Here is a 14077-nt window from a genome sequence, read left to right on the forward strand (position 1 = left end):
ATTTAGCCAATGCCATCCCAAAATCAGCTCATACTGGAACATTCAGCACAAGCTATCAGCTTTTGATGGAATGCTATTCAAAGGTCTCCAAATCATCATATCAGCATGGCTCTGGAGCAACATCTTGGAGCAGCTTGACACTGCCCACCTTGACAAGGAAAAAACTAAACAAAGAGCCTGCATGCTCATTTATTGGACTGGCATCAACAGTGACATCAAGAAATTTATCAAGAAATGTGAAACTTGTGCTAAGCTTGCACCAAACAACTAAAAAAAAACACTGATAAATTCTGCCATTCCTGTTTTACCATGACAGCAAGTAGGATTGACCTGTTTGAGTGGAACAAGCAGCAATAATTGATCACTGTGGACTACCATAGCCAGTATTCTTAACTAGATTAGCTGTCACACTTAACTTCAGGAATTGTCATCCAGAAACTAAAAGCACACTTTGCTCTCCACGGCATACCACAGCTGATAATATCTGACAAACCTCAGCTATCATCACATAAAACAAAACTCTTCACTGAATCCTGGGGAATACAACACAAGACGTCAAGCCCCATATACCCAAGGTCAAATAGTTTAGTAGAAAAAACAATACAAACCAACAAGAGAATAATGTCAAAAACACTTGAAAGCAGAACAGATCCATACATCAGATTTTTAGAATATTGAAACACCCCTGTTGACAGCTTGACTTCACCCTCACAACTTCTAATGAGTCAACAACTCAGATCAGTCCTACCATGCACCAACCAACATCTTAAGCCAAAAATAATCCCCCAGAAGATAACCATGGAAAGCTGGACAAGACAACAGCACCACCAGAAATTGTACAACAACAAAAGAATGAAAGTTCTGCCAAAACTACACATGGGAGATAAAGTCAACGCGCAAGAAAGAAAAGACAGTAACTGGACCAAGGCAGAAATTATCTCTTACAATGAGAACTCAAGATCATACATGGTCAGGACAGAAACAGGGTATCTACTGAGAAGAAACCATATCCACGTCTCTCAACCCTAAACAAGGGAACCAGGGCGTCACCTGGACTCAACTTCACAAGAAACATCATCTAACCTTATCCACTCAAAATGTCAAGAAAGAGCAACTGACTGTTGAGATTGCAGTGACAAACTGGACACAGAATCCACCCCACCAGGGGTCACCTCTGCAACCAGGGCTGTGCTCTCCAGCTGAAGCCATGATGCCATTAAGTTGAGGCCACCACCACTCAGAAGCAGCTGCTCCCTAAGAAATGCCACAATATCACACTCCCAAGACACCACAGGCGAGTCTGCATCCGCGGTCTGACACATCTATCACGAGCCTTCAGCAAACACGTTATGGTAGACCTCTAAAGCTTGTTACAAGAATGAACTTATGAGTGACTCAATCTGGACCATGCGGAAAGTCATTACAAATTACAACCTGTAGAAACTGTAAAAGTGATTAAAAACGAAATCTGGGGATTCTGTATATGCCAAACAGTTGCATCTTCTGAGATTAAACAACCCAAAAATAATGATAATGATTCATTAAGTTCATTTATTAAGGAAAGGAGTAAGTATGAGTTGGCATGGATGTTGCATTATCATGAATATGATGATTAATATTAACATTCCAGTTACTAGAGGCTAGAGTTTGTTTTTTACTACAACAACTCACGGAAAAGGGCCCATGTTTTTTTTAAAGCTGGAATAGTAAAAGGAAAAACTACAGGGAATTAGGAACCTGTGTTCCATACCATAGCGCACACCCTGTGTGCGCTATGCTGTCCATGCTACTTGTGAGCTCACTACTTGTGAGCTGTCCATGCTTTGCTATGTTTATTATGTGTTGTGCTTTGCTTATTATATAAAGAATTATTCCAAATTCCACCCCCCCCCCCTGCAAGGCCCTTTTTCCCTAAATGCAACCAATCAAACTTTTGAGATAGGTATTTTGTTCAAAGCAGTTTAAAGATAAAATAACAAAAAATCCTGAGTTGACACAACCCTTCAGAGCCTGGGGACAAGTATTATAAGTTATGCAACAGGGGCATATAAGGTTTGTATGTAAGGAGTGGTTGTATAAATGTCAGAGGTGGATCTACCAAGCTGTTTTAAGAGTCAAAAATGAATGGAGTGCATCTACTCCTCCCCTCACACAAATTCTCTTTTCCCCAAACACATTTAATCAAAATTTTTAGATACCCATTTTGTTTGAAATAATCCAGCAATCAAAAAAAAAGTTTGGGGTTAACATATCCCCCCAAAGCCTGGAGCAAGGGTTGTCACTTCTACTCATGGCATATAAGGTTTTTTATGGAGGAAGTAAACTTCAGAGGGGACTCAAATGATTAAAATCGAAAATACTACTTCTCTCTTGGAGTCAAAAGTACTCTGATGGTAACAACTGTCTTTTCCCCAAATTGGTTTGTCGTTAATCAATTTGCTTTTACTGCACCAAGACTCCTATATTGTTTTGCTTTTTCAATGAAGTGCTAGAATTTCTATAATCCTACAAACATAAGGAAATACAATTAGTTGTATTATTTGTACGTTGTATTATTTGTTCTTACAAAGTTGATACTTTGTAAGAACAAAGTATCAACTTTGTTCTTTACTACCCTAAAAAGCTTTGTTTTTTAAATAGATATTTGCCCATTTTTGATTTAAATTTAAATGGAGAAGCAACACTGGAATTATCTTTTTTATTTCTTTCAGGGAGAGGCACATTACTGAGAAGCTTATGTCTTGAATAGTCTTGGAAAGTACAAATAAAATCAAAATGAATGTTTGATATAATGCTATTGATTCTTGAAAGATCATTGGTTCAGAATTTTCTTTCCTTATAATTGTATTTTCACTTTCATTGCTGTAATAACTGGAAAACAAAATATTTTGTGTTAATTTTCAATGTTGTAATAAGTACAAAAAGAAAATATTTGGAATAAAATCCATTTCCAGTAAAGGTTGTAACAGTAGATACGACGGAACAGCTTCACCCCCTAAAAATTCCCAAAATTGTTCACATTTTTTAAAATACTAGTACCCGTACCCAACCATTTGTACTTCTATAATATAGCTATTTTTAGAATTCCTAGCAAAATTTTGTCCAGAATATGAAGAGCAACCCAAAATCTTTTTGCTTTTATTCATCAATAAAAAAAATATAAACAAAACTTACAGAAATAAATTTTTTCAACTTAACAAACAGAAGATGTTTCGACAAAAGAAGTTTTTTAAAATAAGTACAGAACTAATTTAAACAAAAGGGGAGCGGAAGTAGTGAAAAAAAAGTCATGCTTAAAACGTAAACAAATCATTATAAATAAACTAATGAAACCCTCTGACAGACCGTATTTCAAACAGTAGGTGGTGCAAATATCGTAGGTAAATACCGCTTTGTAGGGCTGTAATGGGAGAAAGGTAAATATAGCTAGGGCACAATCTGCGGATAAAGGATGACAGATTACCAAAAATTGTCCTTTTCAGCCAACTGTCTAGGGCTAAACAGAAAGCAGGTTGTCCGCAGTTGAGGTGGGAGGATGTCATAAAGAAAGATTTAAAGGGAATAGAAACTTCCTGGGAGGGTGTAAAGAGGGAGGCTCTGAGTAAATTGAGATAGAGGAGTGTGTGTAGCTGTGTTGGACTCCAGTGGCTTGGTGTTTCGGTGGGTTCTTCATAGTAGTAGTAGTAAACGAAGCCAGAGCGAACAAAAAGTACCACAAACAGAAACAGGGCCGATGCCTTCCAAGCCTTGTCAGAACCAGAACGTCATTTTGACGTTATTTCAAAACAGTTTTCATTTTGACGTTATTTCAAAACAGTTTTCATTTTGAGCAGTGTGTTTACTATTCTAATAACATTAACAACACACACAAATGCATTTCAAGGCTTACAAATTAGAGTGGTGTGATCTGCCCTTCACTCTATCTCAAAACCTGTAGAGGATTTGAACATCATTGGCATCCAGTGAAAACAAATTTTATTTGAACAGTGCATTTATATTTTGAAAATATCAACAATAACACAACAGCAACACAAATAAGTCACCAAAATAATCAAGATCATTGAAGTAAATTAATGAAAGTAGACTGACTTCCTACTTTCATTGTGTTAATTGATAACGCTGCTATCACGTAATCATGTTAATTTGTCGTTCTAATTTATACTGATATTCATTCACAGAAGTCTCAGCAATTTTGGATTTGGGATGGCAAAATGACCATTACTAGAAAGAGGCTAGAACAAATCCAAGAGATTTTCTCCAGTCTGATGAGGGCAAAAATCCGCTTGACAAGTGTATATGACAAGTACAAAAATGTCATTGCTGCAGAATCCAGCAGGGACAAAAATAGAAGAAGAGAAATCCCTAGCCACATATATCCCTTTTCCAACTCGATAGACTAAGAATTTGGTTCGTCAAGTCTATTCTGTTTTTTTGCTCCCAGTTTCATCATAGTGTATTACCAGAATTACCGGTAGAAAATGATGATTCATGACATAACGTCTCGGACTGCCGTGCAAATACTAAAACTTGCGATATAAATTACCAGGATCTTAAACCTGGGGATTTATTGGAATTTAAAGGAAGCCGCTAAAACATCTCCTACTGTCGCTGGGCAGTGTATATTGGGCCAATGAGTGGTCTTGCAGCCGATAGACCGGGAGTTTTTCACACCAACAACAATGCTGAAAAATAACGGGGATATGATAACTTTCAACAATGTTGTTGTGCATATGAATGGCCCAGATGACCCTGACAGGTTACGATCAATTTGGTTTAAACCTGGATTTACCGTTTCCTTTGGCATTTTGGAAAAAGAAATTGAAGTAAGCTTCAAATGGAGGATAAATAATCAACTAACTACCAGATATGTTGCGAGACCTAGAGTAAGAGTGCTCCTTGCTACAATTCTTGATTCGTTTAATAAATAAATAATTTAAGAAATAAAGCTTTAAAAAATAAAGCTTTAAAGATTAATTCAAAATGACCGTGTACGTGTTGAATAAAAAATTTATAGCATCGATATGTGTTTGGTTGGTCTTTGGACCATCATATTACTTGTCTTGCTCATGCCTTAATGCGCAAGACATCGGAAAAGCGACAAGTGGTAGCGAAGCTGGTTACACTCCACCAGAAACAACCAGTGATGACGTTCCAATCAGTGACAACGACCTGGCTAAAGCACCATCGGCTATAAGAGAGATAGCTTCTTACCTGGGAAGATATACTAGGAAAGAAATATCCGAGGAGTTTTACTCTTTAGTAGATGATAGTATGGACAGACGACCAACCGAAGCTATTGACTAAATCTCATCAGCTGGCGCTCACGCTGTGATGTTACCTTGAAGTATAAGCGACTATTGAAGGGCCCTTGTTGCTTTATGGTGACGTTGCAGAAGATTTCACAGCACCGATACTGAACGAAGCTTACAGACTGTCTTATGAACCTGAGAGAAAAGACGAATTCTGCGTTCACATTTTAAAGCGGTTCATTAGGCCTACGGAAAACGCTTGCGACTGAAAAAAAAAAAAAAAAAAACTTGCTGAGTCTGCAGCCGTACCTAGTGCAGTTAATAAGAAAGGTACAAGGAAAGGAGGATGGAGCGACTTTTAAGTCGTTAAAAATTCAGAAATTAAAACTGTTCGCGCCTCTCAGAAATTAAATCTGCCGTATTATAAGAAAATCAGTTATCGGTTGAAATAAATTGATAGAAGTTATCAAGTCTTAAAGTGACAACGCGTTATTAGCTAAAAATACGGTTTTAACCTTGAAGGAGTGTGAATTAGCTCTTGAATCAGATACAATGGAAATTCGAGAATTGTTTTATTTGAGAAGTAACATATTTGATTTACGATTGTACGCGCAATGTTGTTTGGACAGGAAAATCCAGAAGATGCTCGGAAACCAGAAGTCAAAGAAAGAATATAAATCCAACAATAAAACTGTTCACTTCCCAGTAAGTGTTTAATCAATCTTATACATAAGTGCATCTACACGCTAGAAAATTAATACTTGGGAGGAGTAGAAAAATGAACTTTTGCCTTTTTCTCCAAGGCACATTTTTTATAAATCATCTTGTGACATATATTAAAGACCCTCCCTCTTTGAGGTATAAAAGCTGTGGACATAATTATGTAGGAGTCACAAAACTAAATTTGTTTATTGACAAATCCGAGCTTTTAGAGAGAGACATTCTTGTTTTTTAAAGAACATTCTGAATAATGAACATTGTTTTTTAGAGACATTCTGAATTTTTAACTGTAGTAGCAACAGGAACAGAATGGAGAAGGTAGATAAAACAGATATGAAAAAACAAAAAACAGAAATAAGACAAAGGAAATGTGGGACGTAGATTTAAAACATGAATATTAACTAATAAATTTTCCTCCGTCCTCCTTTCCTCCTTATATAACTATATCCTCCATCTAATAAGTATCAAATTCCAGATCCCCGTGAAGCTGTGGCAGAACAGGAAACTAATGCTAAAAAAGGTACCCTTAAGCACCTTTATGATTTCCTGCCGTTGCACGTCATATATGAGCTATGAATGTATATAGTGAATATAATATAATCGTTTAATCTTAAAGTATTGTTTTTCGCCTTTTTCTTTTTCCTTTTTATTTTTCTCATCTTTATACTCCGCCATGTTGTTGTTCTGATGGTGGGCTAAAATAAACTATATATCTATCTATCTATTTACGGTTACCTCACTGCAATAATTTTCAAAGTACAATGTCTTTCATACAAATTGTGAACACTTCGCAAAATGGTGCTTCCATAGGGAGAAGCAAAGTCTTCAAACATCCCCTCACAATAGTTTGGAGAAGGAAATTGAAGTAAGCCTAAAAAGTAGGATCAATAATCAACAAACTACTGGATATGATGCAAGACCAAGAGAAGAAGTGGTCCTTATTGCCATTTTTGCTGCATGCAGAAATACCCCAATGCCAGAATTTCGAATCTACAATCTTTTACATACAAATTATGAACATTCTGTAAAATGGTGTTTCCATGGAGAGAAGCAAAGCCTCCAAGTATTACCTCGCCGTTTGCTATTAACTTTGTTAAAAGGTGTCAGAAGTAAAATTCGGTTGTTTAAGACTCGGTAGCAGTCACTTCTACCGATCAGTGAATTCAAGAGCATTCCTTTTTCAGTGAGTTTAAGTGTATTTTAGTGAATTATTCGTTTTTACATTGGTTGTTAACCTTTTGCTTTTAATTGTTGCTTGTTTTCATTGGAACAACTTAAAAGAAACTAAAGTGACAGTGACACTTGCATCTATTCAGAATCTACTTAACCCTGAATAAACTCTAGCGTACAACAATCGTCTTAGATAACCTGGAAGTGCCCAAAGTAGTAAAACCGGGACAGATCGACAGACAGACAGACAGAACAACTGAATTTGCGATCGCTATATGTCAATTGGTTAATACCAAGTCCCATAAAAATGGTAATTAACAAGATCTATGTTAATTCGTCGGATAACTTTTAACCGACCACTGAGTTACACCTTAAATCAGGTATGATGAGCTAGTCATTCAGTTGTAGAATTGAAATTGAGAGATCCTGAACCTGTGTTTGGATAAATCTTTTTGCAAGGAGGAGATGACAGAATTTTTCAACAGAGAAAATATGAGAAAAGATATCATAAAGTTGAAGATGCTGGTGGATAAGGACGAAGAAACAAAAGCGAAACTCGAGGCTGAAAAATTGACGAGCTCAAAGACAATTGAAGACGTGGAAGAAATAAACAAAGAAATTTCCACAGTTAACACTAGCCTGAAACAGAAACGCCAGCAGTGGAAGAACCTGCAGAAACTACTAGATATAGTTGAAGTGGACGAGGTAATTGAAACTGGCTCAGATAGGAAGCCTACTGCACCAGTGATTACCACTCAACCCGAGTCATCTGATTTCAAGCTTGAAAAACTGGACGACTTTCCAACGATCACTGTGGACTCCGCGAGGTCTCGCGAGTTCAGCTGGTACGAACGGGTTGGGATCTGTTGTACCAGTTGCTGTGTTCAGATTTTTGAAGCCTTTGGCTCTTGTTGTTCGAAACCCAAATTAAATTTGGAAGTGCCAGGTGCACATGTACAGTTAAATTAGTACATTAGTATGTGTATTGAAACAATATTTTTACAAAATTTACGTTTTTATTACGTTGTTTTACATTTATTACTACCATTTATTACGTTGTTTTACAAATAAAACTAATTCGAAAAAAAAAAAAAAAAAAAAAAAAAAAAAAAAAAAACAGTATCAATTCAGAGTTCAAAGTGTCAACATCTAAATTGGATATTGCATGGACATTATTAATCCAGTAAGTTTTTTGTGAAGAAAATCAAAATTTCGCAATAGGGATTATAGTGACGCATAAGTATGAATCAGTAGTGCTCTATGACCAGTTTGACTGGTTTTTCCCAGTAAAGGATAATGGATAACAGAGAGTATGTGCATTGCCCGGTAATGAACTTTTTGCAAAACAACTGGGAAGAAGGTATTGAAGAAGCTACTATTATTCAACACGCAATAGACTTTTTTGAATGCGGTGTTATTGCTGATGCGAAAAGCGAATTTTGGGCGAAGGTTGCGCCAAATGATAATTGCCCCCGGCGCATCGGTGCGAAAGCTTCTGCGAACAATGTGAAAGATATTCTTGATTTTATTAAGAAACTGGACTCTGAGGAGGTATCAACTCCGATTTATGTGATCAAGTCTCCAACCGAGGTCCCGGTTTTGCCCGCAGTTGCGTATTCTAGGCTGTCAACAAAGGTGAATCGCGTGGAACAACTACTCAAGGTTGTTGCCACCAAGCTGGATGCTTATGAACTGAATTACCCGCAACTGCCGAAACCTGCCATTCCCGACTCGCATGCTACTATTGTTGTGTCGAACCTTCCATCTACCCTTTCGGACCCAATTAAACGAAAAGATCTGATAGATCAGATCGATGGACACGAATCAATCACTAGCATTCGCCCTGTTCGTGACAAACCGTTTATCAATATAGATAAGTCAGTTGCTGAAGATTTCCGCTTATCGGTGACTAGTGCGTTTACTGGCTCTTCTGCGAAACTTCTAACCAAGAAGTTTTACGGACTCTTGAAGGGAATCCCGCATGATTTTGAACTGTCCCACCTGATATCGTGCCCTGGTGTTTCTGGTGCCTCTAGGCTAGGGAAATCGCTTGCAGTAAAACTTGAATTATCTGATGCAACATCAAGAGTCGAAGCATTTAGATATGGTCTCAAAGTTGGATACGAAATCCTAAGTGTTTATGAGTTCAAAGCGATTCCCCGGTGCTGTAACAATTGCCGATCCCCTGACCATCTCCAGTCGTCTTGTCCCAGTGTTACACCAAAATGTGCGCGATGTGCCGGTCCTCATGTTTCAGATAGAGACTCGCCTTGCAATTTGTCACCTAAGTGCGCAAACTGCGGAGGTGATCATGTTTCGTTTAGCCTCACTTGCCCTAAATTGAAAGCAATTGTCAGTCGCAAGTTACCGAAAACAAACTAATGTCTGAATCAGTATCACTCGTGTCCTTCAATATTAATGGGACAAAAAACAAGGACCTGACCATTGATGAACTGTACAGTAAGTTTGACATTGTATGCTTTCAGGAACATCTTTTGACCGCAACGAGTGTTAATTTCCTGCGCCGCAGTTCCGCCCACTTTGTTTTCACAACAAATGCTAAATCTACTTTTGGAAGGCCTTCAGGGGGTTTAGCATGTATTATAAAACAAAAGCTCAGCTTTCTGTCCCCGTCATGCTATTTCTCTGATGAACATTTATTGGCTATAAGACTTGGTAAAACCGTATTGATAAACACTAACCTGCCTCACGATGGGAAGAATATGACATCGCTTAATTTAATTCTCCAAAGCATGCTCAAGTTTGAAAACTCTCCTTCAAAGTATAAGCAAAAATGGGTACGAATTTATTATTATTGGAGATATGAACACTGATGTAAAACGTGATTCTGCTCGTACTGTAAACCTACTTGATTGTCTCCCTGATTACAGAATAATTGCGAAGGATCTACCCTTCTCGTATGTGCATAATTCCGGCAGCTTATCGGATATTGATCACGTGATTTGTTCCCCGTTCATTACATCTTCAACAGTGCATGTCCACGAAGATGAGCAAGATATTGATCACCTTCCTTTATCGCTATGCTTTTCGATTAGAAAAGATAGTACTGACCAGGCTTGTGCTCCTGCCTCTAAATGGTTTGTGCGTAGTAATTGGAAAAATGTTAATATGCCATTATATATTTCAACCCTGGCCATTCTCCTTGGTTCTTTACGTGTACCTTTTCATCTTCTCCAGCTGAGTGTTAGTCCTACTAAAAGTAATTACGATTTGAATCATTATTACAACCAAATCGTGTGGTGTTTAAAACGCGCTGAGGAGGTTGCTGTCCTTCAAGAGCGAGTGAGGAAAAGTTCAAGGAAACCAATCTGGTCGTGTGACCCTGAGCTGAAAAGTGTGAAAAATAAAGCCAAATTGTGGCTGCGTATATGGGTTGCTAACGGTCGACCATTAGCTGGGAATGTGTTTGAAATAAAACAAACAACTAAGCGTGAGTTTAAGAAATGTCTGCGATCGAGCCGTTACAAAGGGTTAGAATATCCTACCAATAAGAAAGAATGGGACAAAGTGATTAATTCAGCTAATTTAAATAACTCGGCAAATCCTAATTGCCCCATTACGCCTTCTGCATGGTCTGACCACTATTCAGTTATATTTTCCAAATTGAATTATGCAGTGCACGCGCTTTATTCGAAACTGCTTGATTCGGTTCTCCCGCCTTCCCTGACTCAGGCACAAGTTATTCCCGTTTCAGTTGACGCTGTAATTGCATCTGTTAAGAAATTGAAATCAAGTTCTCTTGATATTGACGGTATCAGTGCTTGTCATCTAAAAATAAATTGCCCGTCTTTGTTTTTCCATTTACAGTTGTTTTTCCAAATGTGCCTTTGTTGTTCCCTCGTTCCTGACAGCTTTTTGTGTGGAGCTGTCACTTCTGTACTTAAACGAGGTAAGACTCCTTTGGATTGTTCTTCTTACAGGCCTATCACGGTTGCTTGTAATTTTAGTAAAATCCTAGAACACATCCTACTTCCTTTCATAAGTATGAATGCTAATTTCGGGGAGAATCAGTTTGGTTTTCGGTCTGGCATCGGGTGCCAGCACGCTCACCGTGCTCTTGCTTTCCTTCTTAAAGATGCTTCGGCTAAAGGGTATGGTCTTCATATTTGTGCTCTTGATCTTTCTAAGGCTTTTGATAGTATTGTACATTGTCAGGCTCTTTACTCTCTTGATAGTCACGGTATTAACCTTTCAGTTATTTTTCTTCTAAAGTTTTGGTATAGTAATTCTTATCTTCGAATTAAAACTAATGGTGCCCTTTCATCTTCTAATGTTCTTGTTCGTCGGGGCGTACGGCAGGGTGGAGTGTTATCTCCTAGTATTTTCAACTTTTGTATCTCTGGTATTCTTGAGAATATTTCTTTTATGTGTTTTGTTGGTTTGAGTGATATTTCTTACCTTGCTTATGCTGATGACATTCTTCTAATTAGCCGGTCTAAACTCAGTCTATCGCAGATGGTTCATAAAGTTTCTTCTTCTTTTACTAAAATCGGTCTTTCGCTTAATGTTGATAAATGTGAGTATCTTTCTTTCAATGTTCCCTCTTCTCCTAGGCCTCTAATTTTTCAAAATTTTTCTATCCCTCATGTAGATTCGATCCGGTGGTTGGGTATTACACTTACAAAAAATCTTAAAACTCTTCGGGAGCGTGCTGTCTGGGATGCTAGAGTGAAAATCCAGATTGGTTACTCTAAAATTGTAGCCAATCGAGGGAAATACAATCGTATTGCCCTTGGTAAGCTTTATTCTACTTTTTCCGATCATTCTGTTCTTTACCTTTCTGGGCTTTACCCTATATTTAAGAAAAAAGACATTAGCGATATTCGATCCTCTTATTTCCGTTTCTGTAAATTTCTTCTCTATCTTCCTCTGTGGTATAAGAATCGAAAGATAATCAAAAAGTTCCATCTTCCGAACATTACTGAGAAGCTGACTGATCTACACAAAAAGCTCTCAGAAACGGCGTATCGGCGTTTGTCGCCTCGCCACGGTCTGATCCGTTTGTATGATTAATGTCTATTGTTGACTCTCGTTTTTTTGTTATTTGTTTTTTTATTTGTTATTTGTTTTCCGTTGTTCTTCAAGTTTTTACTCCACTATTTATCTTTTTGATGTAAGTGGGTTAGAAATAAATATTATATTATATTATATATCACATCAGACATGGCCGCACAAAAAGCGAAAATAGGAGAAGAAAAAGCTTATTCTATTTGTTCGTAATCCGATTTGATGAGCTTAGAATTACGTTTCACAAGTGCATTTTTATTCTTGTCATGTGACTTCTACCAAAGCTGGTCATAGTGCAGCCCAACTTCTTTTCATTGGGGAAAGGGGGGGGGCTGAATTCACTGATTCGTCTTTTTTTAACTACGCAATTATATTTTAAAATCACCAAGCAAAAACCAGTTATTATTGGTCAGCCATACTGTTAGAAAAAAGAACAAGACGAAGAATAAACCCAAAAGGGATTTTCTCAAATCTGATGAGAAAAAAAATCCGTTTGACAAGAGTATAGGACAAGTACGAAAAATTTCATTGCTGCAGAATCCAGCTATGCTGGATTCTGCAGCATATATCCATACATATCCATACCGGATATGTCGCGAGACCTAGAGTCCGAGTGTTCCTTATTGCCATTCTTGCTTCATTTATGGTTACCCCACGGCCAGAATTTTCAAAGTACAATGTTTTTCATACAAATTGTGAACACTTGGCAAAATGGTGCTTTCATGGGGAGAAACAAAGTCCCCAAACATTCCCTCGCAATAGTTTGGAGAAGGAAATTGAAGTTAATCAAAAATAGATGATCAATAATCAACAAACTACTGGATATGATGCAAGACCAAGAGAAGAAGTGGTCCTTATTACCATTTTTGCTGCATGTAGCACTACCCCACTGCCATTATTTCGATACTATAATCTTTTGCATACAAATTGTGAGCATTCTGTAAAATGGTGTTTCCCTGGAGAGAAGCAAAGCCTCTAAGTATTATCTCGCAGTTTGCTATTAACTTTGTTGAAAACTGTCAGAACCAGAATTCGGTTGTTCAAGATTCGGTAGCAGTCAATTCTACCGATCAGTGAATTCAAGTGTATTCCATTTTCAGTGAGTTTAAGTTTCTTTTAGTGAATTATTTGTTTTACATTGGTTGTTCACCTTTTGCTTGTAATTGTTGCTTGTTTTAATTTGAACAACTTAAAATAAACTAAAGTGAAAGTGACACTTGCATCTATTTAGAATCTAATTAACCCGGAATAAACCCTAGCGTACAACAATCGTCCTAGCTTACCTGGTAGTGCCTAAAGTAGGAAAATCAGAACAGACCGACCGACAAACAGACCGACAGATTTTGCGATCGCTACATGTCACTTGGTTATACCAAGTGCCATGAAAATGGTAATTAACGAGATATATGTTAATTAGTCGGATAACTTTTAACCGACCACTCAGTATCACTTTAAATCAGGTATGATGAACTAGTCATTCATATTACATCAGACATGGCTAGACAAAAAGCGAAAATAGGAGAAGAAAAGGCTAATTCTATTTGTTCGTAATCCGAATTGATCAGCTTTGAATTATGTTTCACAAGGGCATTTTTATTCTTGTTATGTGACTTCTACCAATTCTGGTCATAGTGCAGCCAAACTTCTTTTCATTGGAGGAAGGGGGGATGAATTCACTGAAATTCCTAGCCACATATTTCCCTACTCCAACTCGATAGACTAAGAATTTGGTTCTTCAAGCACATTTTTGTTTCGTTCTCCCAGTTTGGTCATAGTGCAGTCGTTACCTAGTGTAAGATACCAAAATCTTTGAAGGGCTTAATTTTTGGATATCCTTACTTCTACTACATACCAATATCTTAAAAATATTATGAAAAGAGAAATTATGAAGAGAAAAAAATAAATAAATG

The 14077-nt window shown here is 37.4% G+C and overlaps 1 protein-coding gene across 14 annotated transcripts in view; it reads right to left on the minus strand.

Moving 5' to 3' along the window:
* LOC136033585 (microtubule-actin cross-linking factor 1-like) overlaps positions 1-14077 on the minus strand; it is a 136004-nt gene that overhangs the window by 18813 nt on the left and 103114 nt on the right. For 12 of the 14 annotated variants that reach the window (XM_065714349.1, XM_065714340.1, XM_065714352.1 and 9 more), the window contains one exon: positions 5212-5444. The exons of the other annotated variants lie outside the window; for them this stretch is intronic. The gene's annotated coding sequence lies outside the window, so the exon portion shown is untranslated. The remainder of the gene's footprint in view (positions 1-5211; positions 5445-14077) is intronic. 14 annotated transcript variants of the gene reach the window in all.

The sequence above is a fragment of the Artemia franciscana genome, chromosome 12, assembly GCF_032884065.1.
Source record: "Artemia franciscana chromosome 12, ASM3288406v1, whole genome shotgun sequence".
Lineage (NCBI taxonomy): Eukaryota > Metazoa > Arthropoda > Branchiopoda > Anostraca > Artemiidae > Artemia > Artemia franciscana.